Raw genomic sequence first — 19396 nt, 5'->3', positions numbered from 1 at the left:
TCCGAGGGCCATGAATCACCCAGCCCGGGCAGCGTGAGCAAGCGGCACACGTGATCTGTCTCGGAAAGCTCGTAAGTGCCCAGCAACAGAGACTTTAAGGTACCGTACTTGTCTGCCTCTGGAGGGTTCTGCAGTAGACTCACCACTCTAGCCGGCGTGGAGCTGTTCAGCGCTGCAACGAAGTAATAATACTTCGTGGTGTCCTCCGTAATCCCGCGCAAGGCCAACTGAGCCTCCGCCTGCATGAACCAGACCGCTGCCTGGCCGCACCAGAACTCCGGGAGCTTGAGCGCAACTGCAGTCTAAGCTTAAGTAACCAATTTAAAGCTAAGTTTGGAGAAAAAAAATCACCGGTCAAATGCTATCATTGTTGCTTGTTCTACCCGATTTTTTCTTTCGACAAAGCTAAACACTCTCCCACTGACAAATCCAGGCTGTGCATGGAGATCATGTGATATCTGGTACTGCCTCCATGGCGTAAGTTTGCATAACGTCATGTCCGGACTCACTTGTGGAGGTCACGTGTTTCCGTCCCTCTAGTGGAGATCCTCCTGGTGGAGGTCTGCAGCCAGGTTCTCTTGGAAATATCTCAGAGCAGCACAGAGGATCCTGAGTTCAGAATCCAAGATGGCTTTGCCCTTTATCAACAGAAGGGAAAGTTGTACTTTTATACTGTTTAAGCACTTCTTCTTATTTGTGGCTCATTAAATCAGTCGCACACTCTATACCATCCAACTTATCTGTGGACATGGCTACGGAGTTTGGACCACGCCTACCTCATTAACCCCCTGTGGAATCTTTCCGTTTACCTGTGTATATTAGTCCGCGTTCAAGTCTGTTTCCCCAGGTCTGTCATTAACGTTACATGTTACCCAGAATAAAACCATTTCTAGTATTCACGGCTCCCTTCGCCTGCTTCCCTGCAAACCGATCGTAACAGAATGACAGACCTCGGCAAGAAAGGATCCCCCCAAGCCGAGGACGAAGCTCCAGCCCCAATGGTCTCTGTGCCGCCTGAACCGTCTCCGGCCCCTCTGGCCCCAATTCCCCTGGTTCCGAACCTGGATCCAGCCTCATCAGCTCCCCAGACTCTTGGCCCTGTTCTCCAGGAGGGCCATGACTGTGGGGCCATCGTTCTTCCTCCCTTGCTGGTTGGAGAGGAGGAGCTCAAAGGGGGCCCCTCCAGGACTTCCTTAAAGGCCCCAAAGGAGTCGCCTGTGGCTTCCCCCAATCCTGCTCGACACAGGAGGGCACCCTCTCTGGCAGTGACCACACGGTCGCCTGCACCTCCCTCCAGGTCCGCGCGACCGTCCCTTTAGGCTGCCTCCTCAGCTCCTCTCCCTGTCCCTCGGCCTGTCTTCTCATCAGCCTCGTGGGTCCCCCCGGCTCCTGTCACCCGGGGTCCCCTCGGCCCCATCCTTCCAGTCACTGGCTGCTCCTCTGGTTGCAGCCCAACGCCCACGGAGGCTCTCTAGGGCTCCCCTGTGTCCGTCATCCTTGTATCGTCCTTCTACGTCCCCTCCAGTCCCTTCTGGTCCCTTTGTCCTTCTTTCTGTAGCCTCTCGTCCCTCTGTGTCTCTTCCGTTTACTCCTAGTCCTGTAGTTCCTCCGGTCTCAGCCCTGCGTCCCTCTATGTCCTCTCTGGTCACTCCGGGTCCTTTCATCCCTCCAACCTTAGCTACTAGTCCCTCTGTGCCTCCCATGTTCACTCCCGGTCCTTTCATTCCTCCCGTTGGTGTTCCCCCGGTGTCTCCCTTTTTAGTCTGTCTGTCTGCTTTCCCGGTCCTGTGTCAGATTCTGTCGTGGTTTCTGCCCCTATGCTTGTTCTGTGTTTCGGTTTTGTTCCCTGTGCCTCGTTAATGGTTTTGTCCTGTTTCTCCAGGTCTTGTTTGGAGTTGTCACACCCTGCCTGTATCGCCCTCACGTGGACCACGCCTACCTCGTTAACCCTGTGTGGAATCCTTCCATTTACCTGTCTGTGTTGCATTTCCTGCTTGTAGTCCTGTGTATATTAGTCCGCGTTCAAGTCTGTTTCCCCAGGTCTGTCATTAACGTTACATGTTACCCAGAATAAAACTATTTCTAGTATTCACGGCTCCCTTCGCCTGCTTCCCTGCAAACCGATCGTAACATAAATGATCATTTACTAATATTTTCTGGAAGAGTGGTAGAGTACATACTAGTATTGGTGCCTTACACCTTCCAGGGGTGTGGGTTTTAATATCACCTCCACTGAGTGTGTGTGGAGCGTGGAGCAACAGCAGACAGACAGATTCTTATTGTCAACAGCTGGTTTCAACTCCTGCTTTTCCATTAAAATTATTTTGGCATTAAATTTAAATGATGGAGGAGGTAAGTGTTACGTCCGAGTGTCGATGGGCGACCAGGCAGCAGAGAATAACAGGCAACAGGTGATTACAATCGGGAATTAACACGAGGTAACGAGGGGGCGTGGCACACAGGAGGATCGGACGAGCAGGTCATGACAGTAAGTTTTCCATTTCCATTTAATATTCCCCACAAGGGGAAATTCAGTTTTATTAAAATCTGTGAATGCAATTGTTTAATTATGGTTAAAGTTGGATAGCAGTTAAGGCTTTTCCCATAGAAATGAATGGACCATCTCCACAAAGTTACAAATATAATATGTGTGTGTGTGTGTTTGTGTGTGGGCTGATGGGACAAAGCAATCAGGCATGTAGCTCCAGCACGTGATGTTCCTCGAGCTCGATTACACTGAAGCTGAAGCCCTGATTGCCACCGACTTACCAGTAAATGGAGGGGCGGGGGACTTCACTGGACTCCAATAAAACCCTCTTTCAGTGCGGAGTCCTTTGATTTTTCACTGAGCTTCTTTTCTTAGATATATTAGCCAGTTTGGGAGAAGAAACACCATATGGACTAGGCAACCTTCACCACTGCTCCCCACAAACGCCCAGCAAGTCCAATTTCAATTTTGTCTACTGATGGTTTGCTAAGTTGGTGCGCTGTACATTGTCTAACAGGTTCACTGGCACTTCAAAGTCATAGGTTTGAGAGAGATGACCTCCAGTGTGGTTAAAGTATATATTGAGGTAAAATGGTGGCCAGGGGTGGGACACAGGGAGTCCTGCCTTTACATGACAGGGAGGTATGCCCACCCATGTCGGGGTGCTACAGGTGCGTGGAGTTCGTTACACTCACTCCATTCACCTGCTGTCACTATTTCAGTAGCAGGGTCTCCATGGCAACGCAAAGACCTTGTTGCCCATATGCACATCTTTTCATCTTTCAGCAAACTTGGCTGCTCTTCATGAAACCCCTTAGAACTCAGGTGGAAACGTGGAAATTTTTTAGCCGAGTCGGTTTGGCATTTCCTGATGTAAGACCCCTTGTAGCTGCACAGGGATCACATCAGCTAATGTTCTGTTCCTTTAAACAACTTTGCTTGCCTTCCAACTGTAATTATTAAAGACAAACCACAAGCAATCATGGGACGTGCAGAGGCATTCGTTCATACTCCCACAGCGATAATAATTGGAAAAGAAAAATCAAAAGTTGCATTAATACCATTCATCATGAGGAATTCATCACAAACCTTGATGGCCGTGGGTGTTTCCCGTGCTTTAAATTCGCACGGAGCGAAATGAGCGTTTACTTGTAAAGATTTGGGCCTCCCTTCTGACCTCATACGTCACTCCATGTAGCATGGGTGAACATTAAAACCTTATGCATTACTTACAGGGAACCAGGCTATGACCGCAGAAGTTTCTTTAAGTCAGAGAGAATGGCGAAGTGAAGGAGTATTAAATGATGACAGGCGACATGGGTATGGCACCATCGAACAGTAGGGGCCCAGCAGCTCTCCAGGAAATGTCACTGGACACCTGGGGCCGAAACCAAGACCCAGCTGTTCATAGGAATGCTTCACTCACCCACTACTCGTTCCTCATAATGCCACATTATAGTTAATATTTAACCTCCCATATCTGTATTTATCCAAAAAGTAAATTAGGCTACCCAGCCACCATTTGGAACAGCCATCTGATACATAGTTTACTGAGGATACAGTGGGGTGTTCCATTGCCCCCTACAGGCTGGACTCCAAATTCTACTGAGAAGGATGCAGAATCATCTGTGTTGGATATGAACCAGAAAGAAAATTGCTGGTCTATGGCCTGGACTGTAATTTGCTGCTTAATAGTCCACTCAGTTTTTATAAGACTAAGAGAGGATCATGACAGGGTACTGCGCAGGATAGCGGGGACCACAATGGCATCAAGCGCAGGACAGAGAGGACCATGACAGGGTACTGTGCTGGATAGTGGGGACCACATGAGCTCAGGACAGCAGGGACCATGACAACATACTGCCCATGATAGCAGGGGCCACGTGGGCAGACAGCTCGGCTTGGAGGGAGACAGAGAGCTTCTCAAATCAATTGTTTACATCCAGTAACTGTACATTTTAATTAAATTAAATCCAGTTTAATCCGGTAACTGTACATTTTAAAGTAAACATTATCTGAATTATAAATAGCATGTTTATCTAAAAATATTTAGGCTTTAAATGCAGCATCCATTTTGGGGTCTCATTTAGCAAAATGCGAATTCCTAAATGCGAATCGCTGTTACATGCTTGCTAAGTGGTATTTATCAGTCATGCATACGAACAGCCTTATTAAATGAATGTTGATTAATCTCATGGATTCTAAATGATATTCCACGGCAAGACTACAGTCGACCCATCTCCATTGCAGTTTTCCTCATTGTAGTTGCAATGTATTCTGGGGTGGGCATAAGAAATTAAATGGCATTGTTTTGGGAGCTTTTAGGAGTTTTGTGAAAGCTGCAGATGACACGCGAAGGTCAGCAGACGACACACAAAAAGTTTAGTAACTCATAACTGCGTAAAATATATGTACAGTGTCAGTTTGGAGGTAGCCAAGCATGTTTATAACAGCCCCAACTCTCACCTGTAATTTAAATAAAGAACCACCCTCATTGGACCATATATGGATATATAACCTCCAGATAACACTAGATGAGCTACACAATAGGAAAATGCATTGCAGGAATCGAAACCGTAAGGAGACGTAAACATATCATGCAGCAGAGTTGGGGGTGGGTGGGTACGCCCCTCCTCCCCCCCCCCCCCCAGATGGCCCACTTGTTCAGCATTCACAGTGAGCAATACAATACAATAAAACTATTGTCTGAGGGAGGTATGTGTATGCATGACTAGATCAATCAGAGGAAAAGTGCTGTTGAGAGGCAAATAGATTTTTCTTATTTAAAGCAGCAATCATAGTGCATTATGGATACCTTCATAATGAACTGCAAGGCATTCATAAAGTATTATACATATGGCGATGACTATTTATAAAAAAAGGCATAACACATTATAGCCATGTTTTTATGTATTATGTATGCTCTGTGAAGCTCTCACCTGTAACATCACACGCACGCATACGACAGGGCTGAGATTCTAGGTTGCCTGAGAAAAGGCCTAGCCTGGTATGAGAGGTACTTCTTGACCTAGGTACCCAACACACACACACACACACACACACACAGAAAACAAGAGAAGCCAGCATTACAGCTTTTATGGCCCAAAGATTTAGGGACCTACAGACTGGTATAGCAACAAACTAACGGCCACACCTACCTAAGGGTAAGATGTGCTGTTTGAATTAACCTACATAATGTAAGAAATTGCTAATTAATACAGATGGTATGAGGTGTGAACCTCCAGGCTGGTATGGCATGTTTGGTGTCAAACTGATGCAAAATCACTCCTTTTTCTTTTGGTCCTTGTTCTTGTTTTGTGTCTCTGTCCTGTTCCCTGTCCCTCGTTGATGTTTTGCTTTTTGTCTTCCAGATCCTGTTCCCCGGTTTCGTCCCGTCCGTCGCCTGCTCTCGGGCGCGCCCGGTGTGCGCGCCTTGGGGGTGGGGTTATGTCATGCCCCGCTCCGTCCGCTCCTAGTGTGTGCCACGCCCCCTCATTATCCACGTGTGCTTCCCCGATTGTGCCAGCTGTTTCCTGTTTCTTTTGCCTTGTTCTGTGTATATCAGTCCACGTCTCCCCTTGTTCCCCAGATCGAGCATTGTAGTGTCAGAGTGTTGTCCGTCTCTTGTGCATTAAACTCAGTTTACCTGACGTTCTGGCTGCACTTCGTCTGCTTCCCGACTCGCCCGTCTCCGAACGTGACAGTATGTGTGCGAACTGGCTACTAAGCTCTGAAACCTCAAGCTCGCCTGAAAATATCGCGATATTGTCTCAGCGGCTGTGAGAAGAGCTTTGCTACCAGTAGTTTACATCACCTGGTAATGTAGTTCAGTAGACGAGCATTCTAACCCAGGTTACTAATGCCTTGTCCACACGTACACGGGTATATTTTAAAACGGTGTTTTTCCTTCTCCATTTAAAAAAAAATCTCTGTCCACACGAACATTGTCTTCTAAAAAATTTACGTCCACATGAAACCGCTAAAATGCGCTGTCAAAAGCATGCCAAACCAACAGGTGGCATTATAACTCTAACCGTACTGCCATGTTAGCCAATCAGAAGCCTAATTGCCAGTCCTGTTAAGTTGAAAACCATGGCGCACATATCTGTACACATGTAAGAAGTCCTGTCGGCAAGGTTAGCACAAGCACTACAGTATTTCGGCTAAGTTCGCCATTGCTCAAAATTGCCTAATGTATACAGCAAACAGCGCACGCTCTGACGTTAAACAAAGTGGACAATGGCGTACAATCTGACATTTCGAGCCAAAAACTCTGTTTTCCCTGTCTATATGTCAATGCTGAAAACGGAGTTTCTTAAAATCTGGATGGAGTTTTGCAAAAGCTCCGTTTTCATTGACCTGAGACGCCGTTTACGCGTGCACAAAAGCCCAATACATATAGAAAAAGGTACGTTTTAAAATATACCCGTGTACATGTGGACAAGGCATTAGTGATACTGGTAATTAATGAATCCCATGTAAGTTGCACATTAACAGACTCACGGGGATTCCGCAACTGAGTTTGGAGAAACCAACCATTTTACGTAACAATTTAATTAATTTAAAAATAAATATTTAATTCCCCTACACATTGGTGGAGATATTTAAATTTACTTGAGCTACTTTTTCCTACACATCTATAATGCATTGTAATGGTCAGTATAAGCATTCATACCTGTTTGCCTTGTGGAGAGCTAAAGGCCTTCTGTAAATGGTATGAGATGGAGACTGAGGTCAAAGCCATATGGATAGTGAACAACTGCATCAGTCTAACCCTGGTCTTAGATCAGCAGGTGCAAGGCACTCCAATCACTCAAGCTGGCCATGGACTGCCTGTGTTGTTCTCACTGACGTCTGGGTGGGGCCTTGGTGTTGTGGTGGTGGTAGGGGCAGTGGGGGGGGGGGGGTGATGCTGTATTAGGATGACCCTCAGGACCCTTTGTGGGATGACCACATCCAGAGACACCCACCCAGACATGCACGGGGGATCACACAGTGAGGCAGATGAAAGAGTTGCTGTCAGGTACGCAGACGGCTCAACTCAAAAACGTCCAGTGCTCAGACGTAGCTGCGTGCAATCGTAGCTGAACCACACGCATACGGGATCCTGCACAGCCACTTGTGATTAAGCCAGTCAGCTCCCTCTAGATTACTGAATCGTCACACCAGTCAGCTTCCTCCAGATCTCCTCAGTACTGGTTCGGGTTTTCAGTGATGCGATCCTGCACTTTTCTTTAGCATTTGAACACATGCTGATGTCAGAGGTCCTAGCGTGTCTGGGAAATTAAGACACCCACATAGACAAAACACAAAAACTACAAACGAAAATGCCATTGTTACGTGCACACAGGAGGAACACACAAACACATACTCATCTACATGGGTGTTGCTGCCATTAAATCTGAGGGGGACGTGTCCTCCTCACATTTCATAATTACTTGTTCGAACCTCCCACACATTTAACATAAAATATTAGTTTTATGCCAGTGTGTCCCCCCCACATTCAAAATGCTTCTGATACCCCTGCTCATCTATCATTTATCTCTGAAGTGGATGCTTTTCTGCTGAGGGGGAGTAGTGCACAGAATGGTGCCAGACTCTATAATGTCCTGGTCCCCTGTCAGGTTCGGTCCCCGCCTTGCCCATCTGTCTCCTGTCCATTGTCTCTCTGTTTGGCCAGGGGGTGTTGCTGACCAACCCGAGACCAGTCTCAACTATGTAAGACATTTTAGATATCAGTGCTGTTTTCCGCACATTAATTATTTTCTTCTTCTCATATATTTCTGTATTGGTTGTTTTGTGCCTTTGTTCTTAGGTATCCTTACTTGTATCTAATCTTGTAGCAATGTTCTGTACCCTTGTTTCTAGTCTCTCTCTGTGTATGAGTCTGTACTGATTATTGATTTGCCCTCACTTGTTTCTTGCTACTTATAGTTCCTAGTGTTTGGTTCATTGTCAATGGCTTGCACCTGTTCTTGGTCTAGCCTCATTGTCTCTGTATATATGTGCCTACCGTAGGCCTCAGGCAGTCATTCCATTTTGTTCTTGAAGGTGTTTCTTGCCTGTGGATCCTGAATGTGTTCCGTGGTAGATTTTATGCTTAGTTTTTAATTTTATGTTTAGTTTAGCCTTGAATTTATTTTTATTTTGCCTACCTGCCTGTGTTTGGACCCCTCATGTTTCTTGTCTTTGAGCTCAGTTTGTAAGTTCCCATTGTGTTTCTAAGCCACACTGGATTCATCATCCATCATGCCCCATTGTAACTGTCCCTTGCAGCACTGATATCTGCAAACATTGGAAACCTTCTGTTAAGGGTGACTGTTCCATATATACGTTTTTAATTTGATGTCACGGGGGGGGTTGCCATCTCTTCATTCAAGGAAGCAGCTTTCAGTTTTTCCACTGTAGAACTTCCACCATTTTTTCCATATTTTGGTGAACTATTTAAATTTTTATGCTTGGATTTAGTCTTGGCTTGAGAAAATGAGTAAAGATGGAATGTCTGAATGGAGCCAGGAAGAACACACAAGCACTGAGTTCCATGCTCTTGAGTGATGCAGGCTGAGGGGAGCCATGTTCTAGCCCTCAGGTCATTGAGAAACTGTTGTGGACAATTGTCGTTCATCTGTCCGAGGGGAGCAACCTCCACAGAGTCTGCCGCTGGCAGCTCATTATGTGTCCATCATAGCTGTCAGCTGGCACCAAAATAAACCATCCAAATTAGTGACGTTCACAAACCTTCACGGGCCCAAAATCACTTCCTTTCTCATGTTTCTATGGGAACACTAAGAACAAAGATGAGGGCATGAGAGCTCACTGGCACCTGGTGCCAACTTTTTCCACTTTACAAGTAATTAAAAACCACTTTCCTCTCCCTCCCATTACCTCCCTCCGGTGACCAGGCATGTGGTTCAGTCCAGATGGCCCCTCAGGTTACCGCGGAGATGGGCCTTGGCAAACTGCAGTTATCCTCACCCATGAGGGAGACTCCCACATGAGATTTGCCCCTGAGGTTAAGACACATTTTACAGAGCGACCAGGCCGCTTAGCTGTAGGGAAGCAGGGGCGTAAGGACCCGTAACAGGCCCATTAGACTAGAGTGGCTGTGTGCTGCAATGTGCCTCCATAAAGTCTCACTAGGGAGCGGCTGTTTAAAAATAACTGAAGAGCAATTTTAATAGCCGAGAGTGGCTGCCATGGTTACTGCTCATTTACAGCCCTGTATTAAAATCATCATCTTCATCATCATCAACTTCATCATGCCCTCAATACATCAGCATCTAACCCAGACTTTATAATCTTTATAAATATCACACCCCCATTATTCAGTACTTCATTTACTACCATGTACTTTTACTTATCTAAAAGACATTTCCGATAAAGATAATAATTCAGAGCAGTCTGGAGTTTGCTTAAATTACACCTGATCAAACATATAAAGAGAGAATGCCAGAGTGCTGGACCCCCCTAGGAGCAAGTGAGTCTTGTTGGGTAAAGTGTCATACAGTATATGTAAATTGGCTCACAGGAACACTTGAGTCAGATGCAAGAGCGAAATGACCTCATAGGAATAGCATGAATGGTAACCATGTTCGCCATCAATTACCTCTCCATTAATGGTGTGACTTTCATATTCTCCATTATAATACCTTGGATGTTCATCATGCAGGATATTCAACTGTTCACCCCACCCACAAGTGACCTATCGCTCATGGACATGGAATGCAGCGAAACCAATTCCCATTTGCCAAGTTGAATCAGAAATTGATTAATTTCCATGTCATGAGGTGGAGATATTTACCACCGTCACATTCAAATAAACCTGCGTGTAACGACCTGAACCCTCAGATTTCCATATGCTACCCCCCGCCTCCCATTAAGAGATTCAGGGGGGGTCAATGACTGCCCTGTTTGGAGCTGTTCCATCCCATACCTGACTCTCATTGCACTGATAAGGATTAAGTTCCCAAGGATAGAGAGTAAGTGAGAGCTTCAGCGGAAAGTGCAGACGAAGAGTCCCCTCAAACAACAACATGTCACCATTGTGCCAGAGTATTTCAACAGAAACTAAATTCAGATGCCAAGATGAAAACTTCTATATAACTGGAGGAAGGGCCAGTCTATTGCATTATTTATGAGGACACCACTATTTCATGTTGTATGTTTGCCCTGATCCTTGCAAGTCATGCACATGCCCCCTACAGATGACGGTCTGTCTCAGAGAGGCAATAATGATTGATATTTGATAACTTAGCATCAGCTTTTTTTTTCTTTACTTTGGATAAATGCACAGATTACTGCTTCAAGCAGATTCCTCACTGCTGTGAACTCTCCTAGTCATTCATCATTAGACTGAAAGTCACTTATCTATTACAAATGAATGTTTCACCAAATGAGAGTTAGTTCCAAACTGCTCATTCTTCGTATCACACATGTAAGGCGAACAGCTCAGCACTCTGTGGCTATTATGAAAACATTTACTTTACAAAAGGTAGGGCTCTCGATGGAAGGAGTCTAGGATGCTGTGTCTGTGATCGAAAGTCCCTGTGCTGGCAGATTGATGCCATCCTTAAGCAGGGGTTGGTTTGTTCTTTCTGGGACCAGAGTCAAAAAGTCACTTGGGAGCCTCCTGTTGCCTCTTATGTAGTGACCAGACAAATGTGTGGTTCAAGTGCTGGTGAACATCGCTGCTGGTTTTAAGGTATGTCCAGCACCCTTAGATTACAACAGAAACAGCAAAAAGCAATGAGTCTTGCATGAAGTGTCAGATCCGGGTCCTACAGACTGGGCTGATGTTTCACCGTGTCCCTGCATCTGTTCTTGTTTCTGTGAGGGTACTGTAGCTTCCCAGGGTCAGTATCTAGTGCAGGGTTATTCAAATCACGGACCTCGAGGTCTGAGCAATGCAGGTTTTCCAGTCTTCCTTTACCTGTGAGCCTGGTGTGAAGCCTCTGACCAATCAGAATCAGTAATTAATAAACTAACTACCTGGGAGAACTGAAAACAAGGCCTGGATTTGGAATCGAGGTCCAGATTTAAAGAACCCCAATCTAGTGCATAATGAAGTTGAAGGAGGGCTGCATACCGATGCACACGTGTCTTCTTTTCCCTGCGTCTGCTGTGTCTCTGAGCCCTCATCACATGCTGAAGTGAGTCCCTCACCTCTGCTGAGACTATCTGCCATTGAAATCAGAGTCATTCGCAATTCCCTTTATTAATGACCATTAATCGTGTGCTTTTTTTCTGTAACCGTGGTCATTTCTGGGAGGCGGAGTGACACATGCGAGATTCGTCAGGTAAAGAGTACGAGGCATATGTCAGAGCAGAGACGCGCAGATGGGCATCTTGTGGTTTGCTGAGGCCTAAAGGACAGGGTGTGTTACCACTGGGGCACTTAAGCGGAGACATTACTGCAAATGAGAACTGTGTACCATGAACTCAAATGTTTTCAATTACTGCAGCTGTGTAATCTGGAGCACCTTTAAGGTGATGGATGGGGTTATCAGTGTCCTGCCTGCCTCTGGCTGTGCCATTTCTGAAGGGCAAAAATTTAAAAGCTCTGGTGATTTCGATATGTGTATCCACTGACTGTAATGCTGCGGTCCTCTGTACATTAGGCTTAACTGTGGGAAATGGAAAGGAAAGTTTAGCACAGGACATTAATCGGACAGCCGAGGGATGATTCACTTGTTGAATGGCAGCTATTCTCCAAGGTGTGGCTGCCTCTGAGCAGGAAGCCTATGGATAGGGCCACAGCACAGGATGGGGGTGGATGTCAGCTGGCAGTGCCATGATGACAGCTGTGCTGCAGAATGCTCCAGCTGTTCACCTGAAGAGATGGAAAAGTAACTCAGCTGGTCCATATTACCCATAATCCTCCTTCATCTCAGACATCGGTAATGGGTGAACACATGGTCTCTGAAGTGGACCATTATTTTTCTGTTTCAGTTTATATTTCATGTGAAATCTGTGTATGTGGACTCTGTGTTTCCCACTGTCTATCTATCAGGGTCATGCTTATCTCCTCTGTCCCATTTGAATGCTATGAGCTGCACCCCATTTTTACGCATTGGATGGAATCATTGGTGCAGAATAAGGACTCCTTAGTGTGATGGATGTTGTGCATAGTAAACTCAGCGTCCTAGCCGAGGTCACCCATCTTTCACGAAGGATGCCTCCCTCACTGACGAGGCCGAGCTTCCAGACAGAAACTGGGGCTGAGCCGGAGCGGGAAGCTCATGCTGGAAATGAAATAGGAGGAGCACAGTAAGAACGTGACAGAGAATCTGTCATTTCCTCCATGCGGACGAGCTCCTCTCCACCTCGGGATATGGAAGGTTGACCTTTTCCCATTGTAATTACATGCACAAGTTGCTTCTGCTGAGGATTACAGTAATTAATTGCCTAATTCAGGCATTTTATTATCCCTGTGGTTACCCAGCAAGAGATGCTACACTGGTTTAATGTGGGCTGACCTTCAGTAAAGGTCAAAGCGGTATTCGGTTAGCGGGCATGTGCTATGAGTTGAAGTTTTGAGGGCTGAAATGACAGCAGATGGTGGGAGGGGCCAGTTCCTGCCTGCTGCTCACCAAGTTAAGGGCGTGTCCTCCTTGGTATGTCGGGGACCTGGAACTTTTATCCCATCACGAGTGATTCAGAACCAGGTCCTGAGTGATGCCAGCTAATCAGACAGCTCTATGCTATCGCTAGCAATATGTGAATTCAGATCCAATTACTCACCAATAGGATTTTTGTTTCCTGTGGGGTAGAAAGGGAAAAGTGAATGCGCCTTTCTCCTGGCAGTAAACAGCCATGTACGTTGACTTCACGCAAATGGAAGGTTTGATGTGGCACCTTCCAGTCTGTGGGGTGGAGCCTGTTTGGAGGTGCATGACCCCTGAAATGGAGGCCCATACAGGAGAGACAGAGGCAGAGCGAGAGCGTAGAATAGCAAATCGGTAGCTTTCCTGAGTCATTTGTAGGAAGTGACCTCATTCCTCAGATGCAGAGGAAAGATGTTTGTGTGAATGAGATGATGTCATGCAGCGTGTGGAGGATTAATACATAAACAGGGAGGCAGTTTCCCTGTTTGTTTTCTGAGCCTCTGAGATCTTACCCCACATTCTGGTTTGCAGATCTAGTCCAGGAATCTCGACCAGCTTCACAGCTAACATGAACCCCTGTTAGCTGTGAAGTGATGTGGGGTTGACCCTCCCATGATGATGACTTTTACACAGCGGAGATATGCCAGCTCAGGGTGTGAGTGATCATGCTACTGACCACATCCCCTACTTTCTGCAAGCAGTTATGCTGAACTAGTCGTATTTAGCTTCCTACGTGCTTGGGGAAAAACCCCGTTTCTGTGGCATCTGACATGGGACCCTGGGAGTGCCTGACAGCTGCTGCCATCTTGAGGTTACTCACATGGGATTCATAAAGATTTACCTGATAAATACCATGAACACCATAACACCTCAGGTGAAGGGACCGGCCCATGTGACTAGTATGTCTGCAGGTCTCTGAGACAGCGGTTACACACAGAGCTGTTTGGCCATTGACAGGCTACCCACTGTCCCAGCTTTGACCTTGGAGGACGATTAATGGATTCTCTGTTTGCCAGACACACCAGGTTGTTCAAACTTGCAAGAAGAGACCCTGGATGGGCTACATTTTATTTACGATGTTTTTATGCAAAGTGACATTCATTTTTGAAAACAAAAAATAGGGTCAGCCAGTCCCTCAAGCAGTTGAGGGTTAACCCTTACCCAGCCCTAACCTTAAACATTAGTAACCAAAGTAAACATAGGATTTTTGGCAATTTTTGTTTCTTGATTGCATACAGAGATCACAAAAATGGTCCCCACAATGTCAAAATAGCAGATTTTTATTACATTGTGGGGGAAATTTGGTCCCCACAATGTAATATAAATAACTCCCCTACACACACAGATAGACCAGCTGTGGATCCTCTTTCTCCACTGACATTTATGCATAAATGTCCTGAAATCTCACACAATAGAATAATTCAGCAGTAAACACATTCAGTGCTGACCTTTAACTCCCGAGGCTGGACTTTTCTCGAGAGCCACTCGTGTCTCATGGTGTGGCTGCAGGATCTCAGTGTTTTGGCAGCTGCAAGGTGTCTAGCCTGAGACCCAAGACCTCTGGCTGGCAATTGTTCCCCCTGACAGGATGGAGCTGGGGGCAGCGTGAGCTGGGACGTCAACACCAACGCCCAGTAAATACCACACGCAGTGAGCCACAGAAGACCTGCATCGATACACTCATTACTGTTCATCTGGGTGTATGCTGATTTTCTAGCTGATTGTTAAACACACTCTAATGAAATCCATTCCCAGAAAATAAACTTTAAAAGAGATATAGTATTAACCTTATTTAACATTAACAATGACGGCGTGTGTGAGAGTGGCATTAACAGAGGGAGCGGGGGCTATGGCAGGCGATTCATTAAGAGGGAGGCAGGGGGAGTGAGGCACTGAAAGGTGAAGTACCTTCCTGAAGCGGGAAAGCTGGAAAACAGCTGGAAAATTGACATAGAGGGATGCAGAGAGAGACGGCCAAATGCAGGCAGAAAGAGTGGTCAGATTAAAGCAGAGGAGAGGAGGGGTAACCCAAGACAAGATAACAGAAGTAAAAGTAGACAAGAAATATGTGAAGAAAAACTACATTTAAAAGTACAAAAGAAGTTGCACAAACAGTGTACCACTACAATTCAGATTCAGATTTCCTTTATAGGCATTCATAAAAAAAACAAAGTTCCCTTCCCCCTAGACTAAACAGTGCCATAAAAGACAATGGACAAATAGACAAGACAAATAGAATTCAAAGTGTCTGTTGTGCGAATGGCATAATATACATTCAAAGTTTGTTCATAATACAGGTGCCTTTAGAATAAGCAGTGTGATACACTTGTATAACAGGTTAACAAAGAGCATTGTAGAGCTCAGTTTTGTGTTTGTAGGAGATTCTGTGAGTGAATGTGCTTCTGATGATACTGGTGTTGAGGGGATAGTCTTTATTATCCATTATGGAGAGTAGTTTGGACCTCACCCTTCTCTCCACCTACTACCGTTGACCAACTAGAAGACTCTTTTATGCTACTTCCAGCCAAGCTAGAAGCTCAACAGTTTGACTACCTAGCCCAAAATAAGCTCAGTCATTGTCTAATTTAACATCCAGAAGGCTTCATACCTACTGATGTTCAGAATCTGTCAAAGAATGGGTCTCTTGGTGCCCTGATGAGTTTGTCCTCCTTCAGTGAGGGTCTGAGTCACATGAGTTTCAGTGGCTGGGAGAGGTCCACGGATATGCCTGTGAATATGAATCAGCCCAGCTTACCATGAAGTGTCTCCATGTGCGCTCTTAAAGCCAACTTCATGATCTATAAGGTGCTGCCTCTGACATTATATAAAATGATGTAAACAGTCACATAGTGACATGTGTTTGTAGGACGATTTACAGCATACACCAGGAAAGGAATCCCCCATAGTCCATCATTAGCATAAATACCCACATCTCTTACCTTTAATCTCTAAACAAGATGGAAATTTTACTTTGACATTTAATCAGTATGTTGTTCTTAACTGTTATTGCTTTCCGAAACTATTAACCAGGGGGCCGTTTCACGAAGCGGGTTTAGTGAAAACTCGGAGTTAGTTGTGTGTGAGTTAAGGGAAACTCAAAGTTTTCGGTTTCAAAAAGCCAGTTGAGCCCAACTCTGAGTCATTTACCGCGGTAACATACCCCGTGAAGCTAACCTGCTCGCTAGCAGGTTTAATCCCTGTAACTCTGAGTTCCTCCTCTTTAAATGAACAGTCAGATTGAAGCAAGTACTTTCTCAGACATGGCGTGTCCTTTTCTCGAAAGACCGGTCGACATCGAAGCACAAATTATCCGCAGGAATCTATGTCAGGAGAGGGTGATCAGACCCCGTTTAGATATTTTATCGTTTACAAATGATTTTCTGTTAGAGCGTTACCGTTTTTCATCACAGACAATCATTTATCTCAACAATATTCTTAGCCCTCATTTTGCTCGTCAAACACACCGTGGACATCCTCTCAGTTCCGAGCAAATTCTTTGTACAGCACTTCGCTTTTTTGCTAATGGCAGCTTTCTGTACAATATTGGTGACGCTCAACATGTTTCTAAGGCAACCGTCTGCCGGTGTATCAGACAGGTTACTCTTGCGCTTAAACATTTTCTCTACATGTTTGTGGCATTTCCTGGTCACAGATGTAGTAGAATAATCAAGGAAGAATTCCACAGAATTGCAGGTATGAAGTAATAGCCTCATATATTTAGTAATATATGCTTTAAGATTTGAAGCAATAAACAATTGTAGGTTAAGACTAGATAAAATACAGTTACACTTTTTGCATTGTAACACCATACAAAACTAGAAACTGACTGCAGTACCTGTTAAAATTAAGTAGACTTATGCCCTCTTTGTTAGGATTTCCAGGTGTGATTGGCTACATAGATGGCACACATATTCCCATTAAGGCTCCTTCAGTAAATGAAGGAGACTATGTGAACAGAAAGTCATTCCACAGTATTAATGTGCAGGTAGGTGTTTCTAGCTTTTAGTAGTTTACTGCATTGAATTATTGGCCTACTTTACAGTACATCTACAGTAACTAATCACTGTTCTGCATTGTGAAGATTATATGTGATGCAGCCTATGTCATCAGCAACGTGGAGGCAAAGTGGCCTGGGTCTGTGCATGATGCCAGAATGTTCCGTGAATGCACACTGAGTGCTAGACTTGCTCGTGGTGAGTATACAATGTAGCTACAGTATATTATAATCTTTAAGCAATATCTTGTTCCCTCATATTGCACCTTAACATGTAAACTGTCTACTCATTATTGTAGGGGAGTTCAGTGGTTACCTACTCGGTGACAGGGGGTACCCATGCCAGCCCTATCTGCTGACCCCATACCCTGATCCTGAGCCTGGCCCACAGCAAAGATATAACTTGGCTCACAGCAGAACCCGGGCCAGAATAGAGATGACCCTGGGCATACTGAAGGCCCGTTTCCAGTGCCTTCGTGGCCTCCGTGCCACCCCAGAAAGGAGCTGTGATATCATTGTTGCATGCGTAGTCCTGCACAATATTGCAATGATGAGAAGAGAAACCTGGGTTGCTGCCCCAGAGGTTGACCCTGATAACAACCCTGACATTCCTGTTGATGCAACAGATGGACAAGCTGTTCGAAACGCAATATGTTCTAATCATTTCCAGTAAATAAGTTGCAAATAAAAACAAATGACAATCATTTTATGAACTCTTCTTTATTTCCTGTAATTGATTATGCAAAACAGTATTTTAATATTTTGTTTTGAAAGACAGTTAACGATCCATCAACTTGTGCCACTACCCACCTTTAACTGATGTTCCAATATTTGTATTTCTATTAGGGTTTTCTGCATTTTTTGTTTAATGTGTTCCATTTCCAGATCCGATTTTTCAATTTGTTTCTCAAGGTATATTTTGTACAACTGCTTTACAGGGAGCTATTAGAATACACAAAAATGTTACATCTTGGCAGTATTGCACTGTGAAAATTGTACCACTATGAATATAACTTAGAAAATAGACACTTGTAGCTAATGACATTTTCATTTAATGAGAAGAATGATTCTTAATCCAATTTTTCAATAACTGGCAGGCAAATACTGAAGCATCTTACAGAGGTAAGCTGCGCTGTGGCTGTGGATGCAGTCGGTTCACCCTGGAGATTCTCTGCATTGCTCTGTGAAGAAAGGATAAATGTTTTAAAATGGTGCATCACTTACATAACGTATTTGTTAGAAAGTGCATACCATAGGCTGCTCTACATCTTCCCTCCCTGTGACAGCTGACAAGGTGTCTTCATCCTGTAGTGAAGACTATCTCTTACTTGCATACACCAATAATGAAAGACATAGTATGAAAAATCTCGAGAAGAGTATGTACCATTTCATGGGTGTCTGGCGGTTCCACAACAGAGATTACTCCATCAGTAACTGCAAGACAATGTGGATTACAGGCAATTCATCAACAGAGACCTGCACATTTTGAATATAACTTTTACAACAGTGGGCAGTCTTTCAAATATCACAGTCTTTCAACAGTATGTACATGAAGTAATGACATCTATCAAATTATACTCATCTATAACTTTTAAATAAATTACAATCGGTTCGATTATGATGGGTTTGATGATGAGTTTAATGGATAGCCATCACTGAGCCAAGACTGGACAAATGCACATACATCATTCATATGAATTACTTACTTCTTATGTAAGAACTTCAGTCCTGGGGCATGGCTGTATTGGAGGAGCTTCCTCCAAGGATGCCATCAGCCATGGGCCGGCCAGTGTTTTGGCTGAGAGCCATCTCTTCAGCCTCTGAGAGAGCTGTTGGTGGTGGACCCCCACCAGTTTTTTGGGCCTCTGCCTTTTCCCTATTGGCTAATATGTAGGTAAAATGTGAACATATGCACCCAAGCCCACATTTAGAACCTTGTAAAAAGATTTAAACAATATTACATGCTGCCAGATTTAAGATGAAACTGTAGCTTTTGTGTCTTATAGACAAGCAAAACCTCCCAATCGTCCAGTGCCTACCTGTTTGTACTATATTTTTATACTTCATCTTTATTTGCTGCCAAGTGCGCTTTATGCCTGCTGGGTTACAACGGTAATAACGAAATTAAATTAGAGAGAATATAGAAAAACTAGTATTATTTCTTAAATATACATCAATCAACATCGTTCTTATCAATACTTACGCATTCACTCGGTCAGCTATTTTCTGCCACGCTTGTTCCCGTTCTTTCGCAGCAGCAATCGTGTTTCCTTTTTTTGATATGGCATGCTCATATTCAGTATACGCCAT

The 19396-nt window shown here is 44.7% G+C and overlaps 2 long non-coding RNA genes across 2 annotated transcripts; one reads left to right on the top strand and one right to left on the bottom strand.

The window, feature by feature from the left end:
* Positions 1-16123: 16123 nt before the first annotated feature.
* Positions 16124-17790, top strand: LOC111834640 (uncharacterized). Its single transcript, XR_011993569.1, has 3 exons — positions 16124-17077; positions 17174-17285; positions 17386-17790. It is a non-coding gene; the product is annotated as an uncharacterized lncRNA (long non-coding RNA).
* Positions 17791-17823: 33 nt separating this feature from the next.
* On the bottom strand, positions 17824-19182 carry LOC140593294 (uncharacterized). The gene is made up of 5 exons (XR_011993571.1): positions 18793-19182; positions 18471-18520; positions 18338-18391; positions 18205-18267; positions 17824-18028 (listed from the first exon to the last, which is right to left on the bottom strand). It is a non-coding gene; the product is annotated as an uncharacterized lncRNA (long non-coding RNA).
* Positions 19183-19396: the final 214 nt, after the last annotated feature.

The sequence above is a fragment of the Paramormyrops kingsleyae genome, chromosome 1, assembly GCF_048594095.1.
Source record: "Paramormyrops kingsleyae isolate MSU_618 chromosome 1, PKINGS_0.4, whole genome shotgun sequence".
NCBI lineage: Eukaryota > Metazoa > Chordata > Actinopteri > Osteoglossiformes > Mormyridae > Paramormyrops > Paramormyrops kingsleyae.
This window is presented reverse-complemented; position numbering and strand designations above follow the sequence as displayed.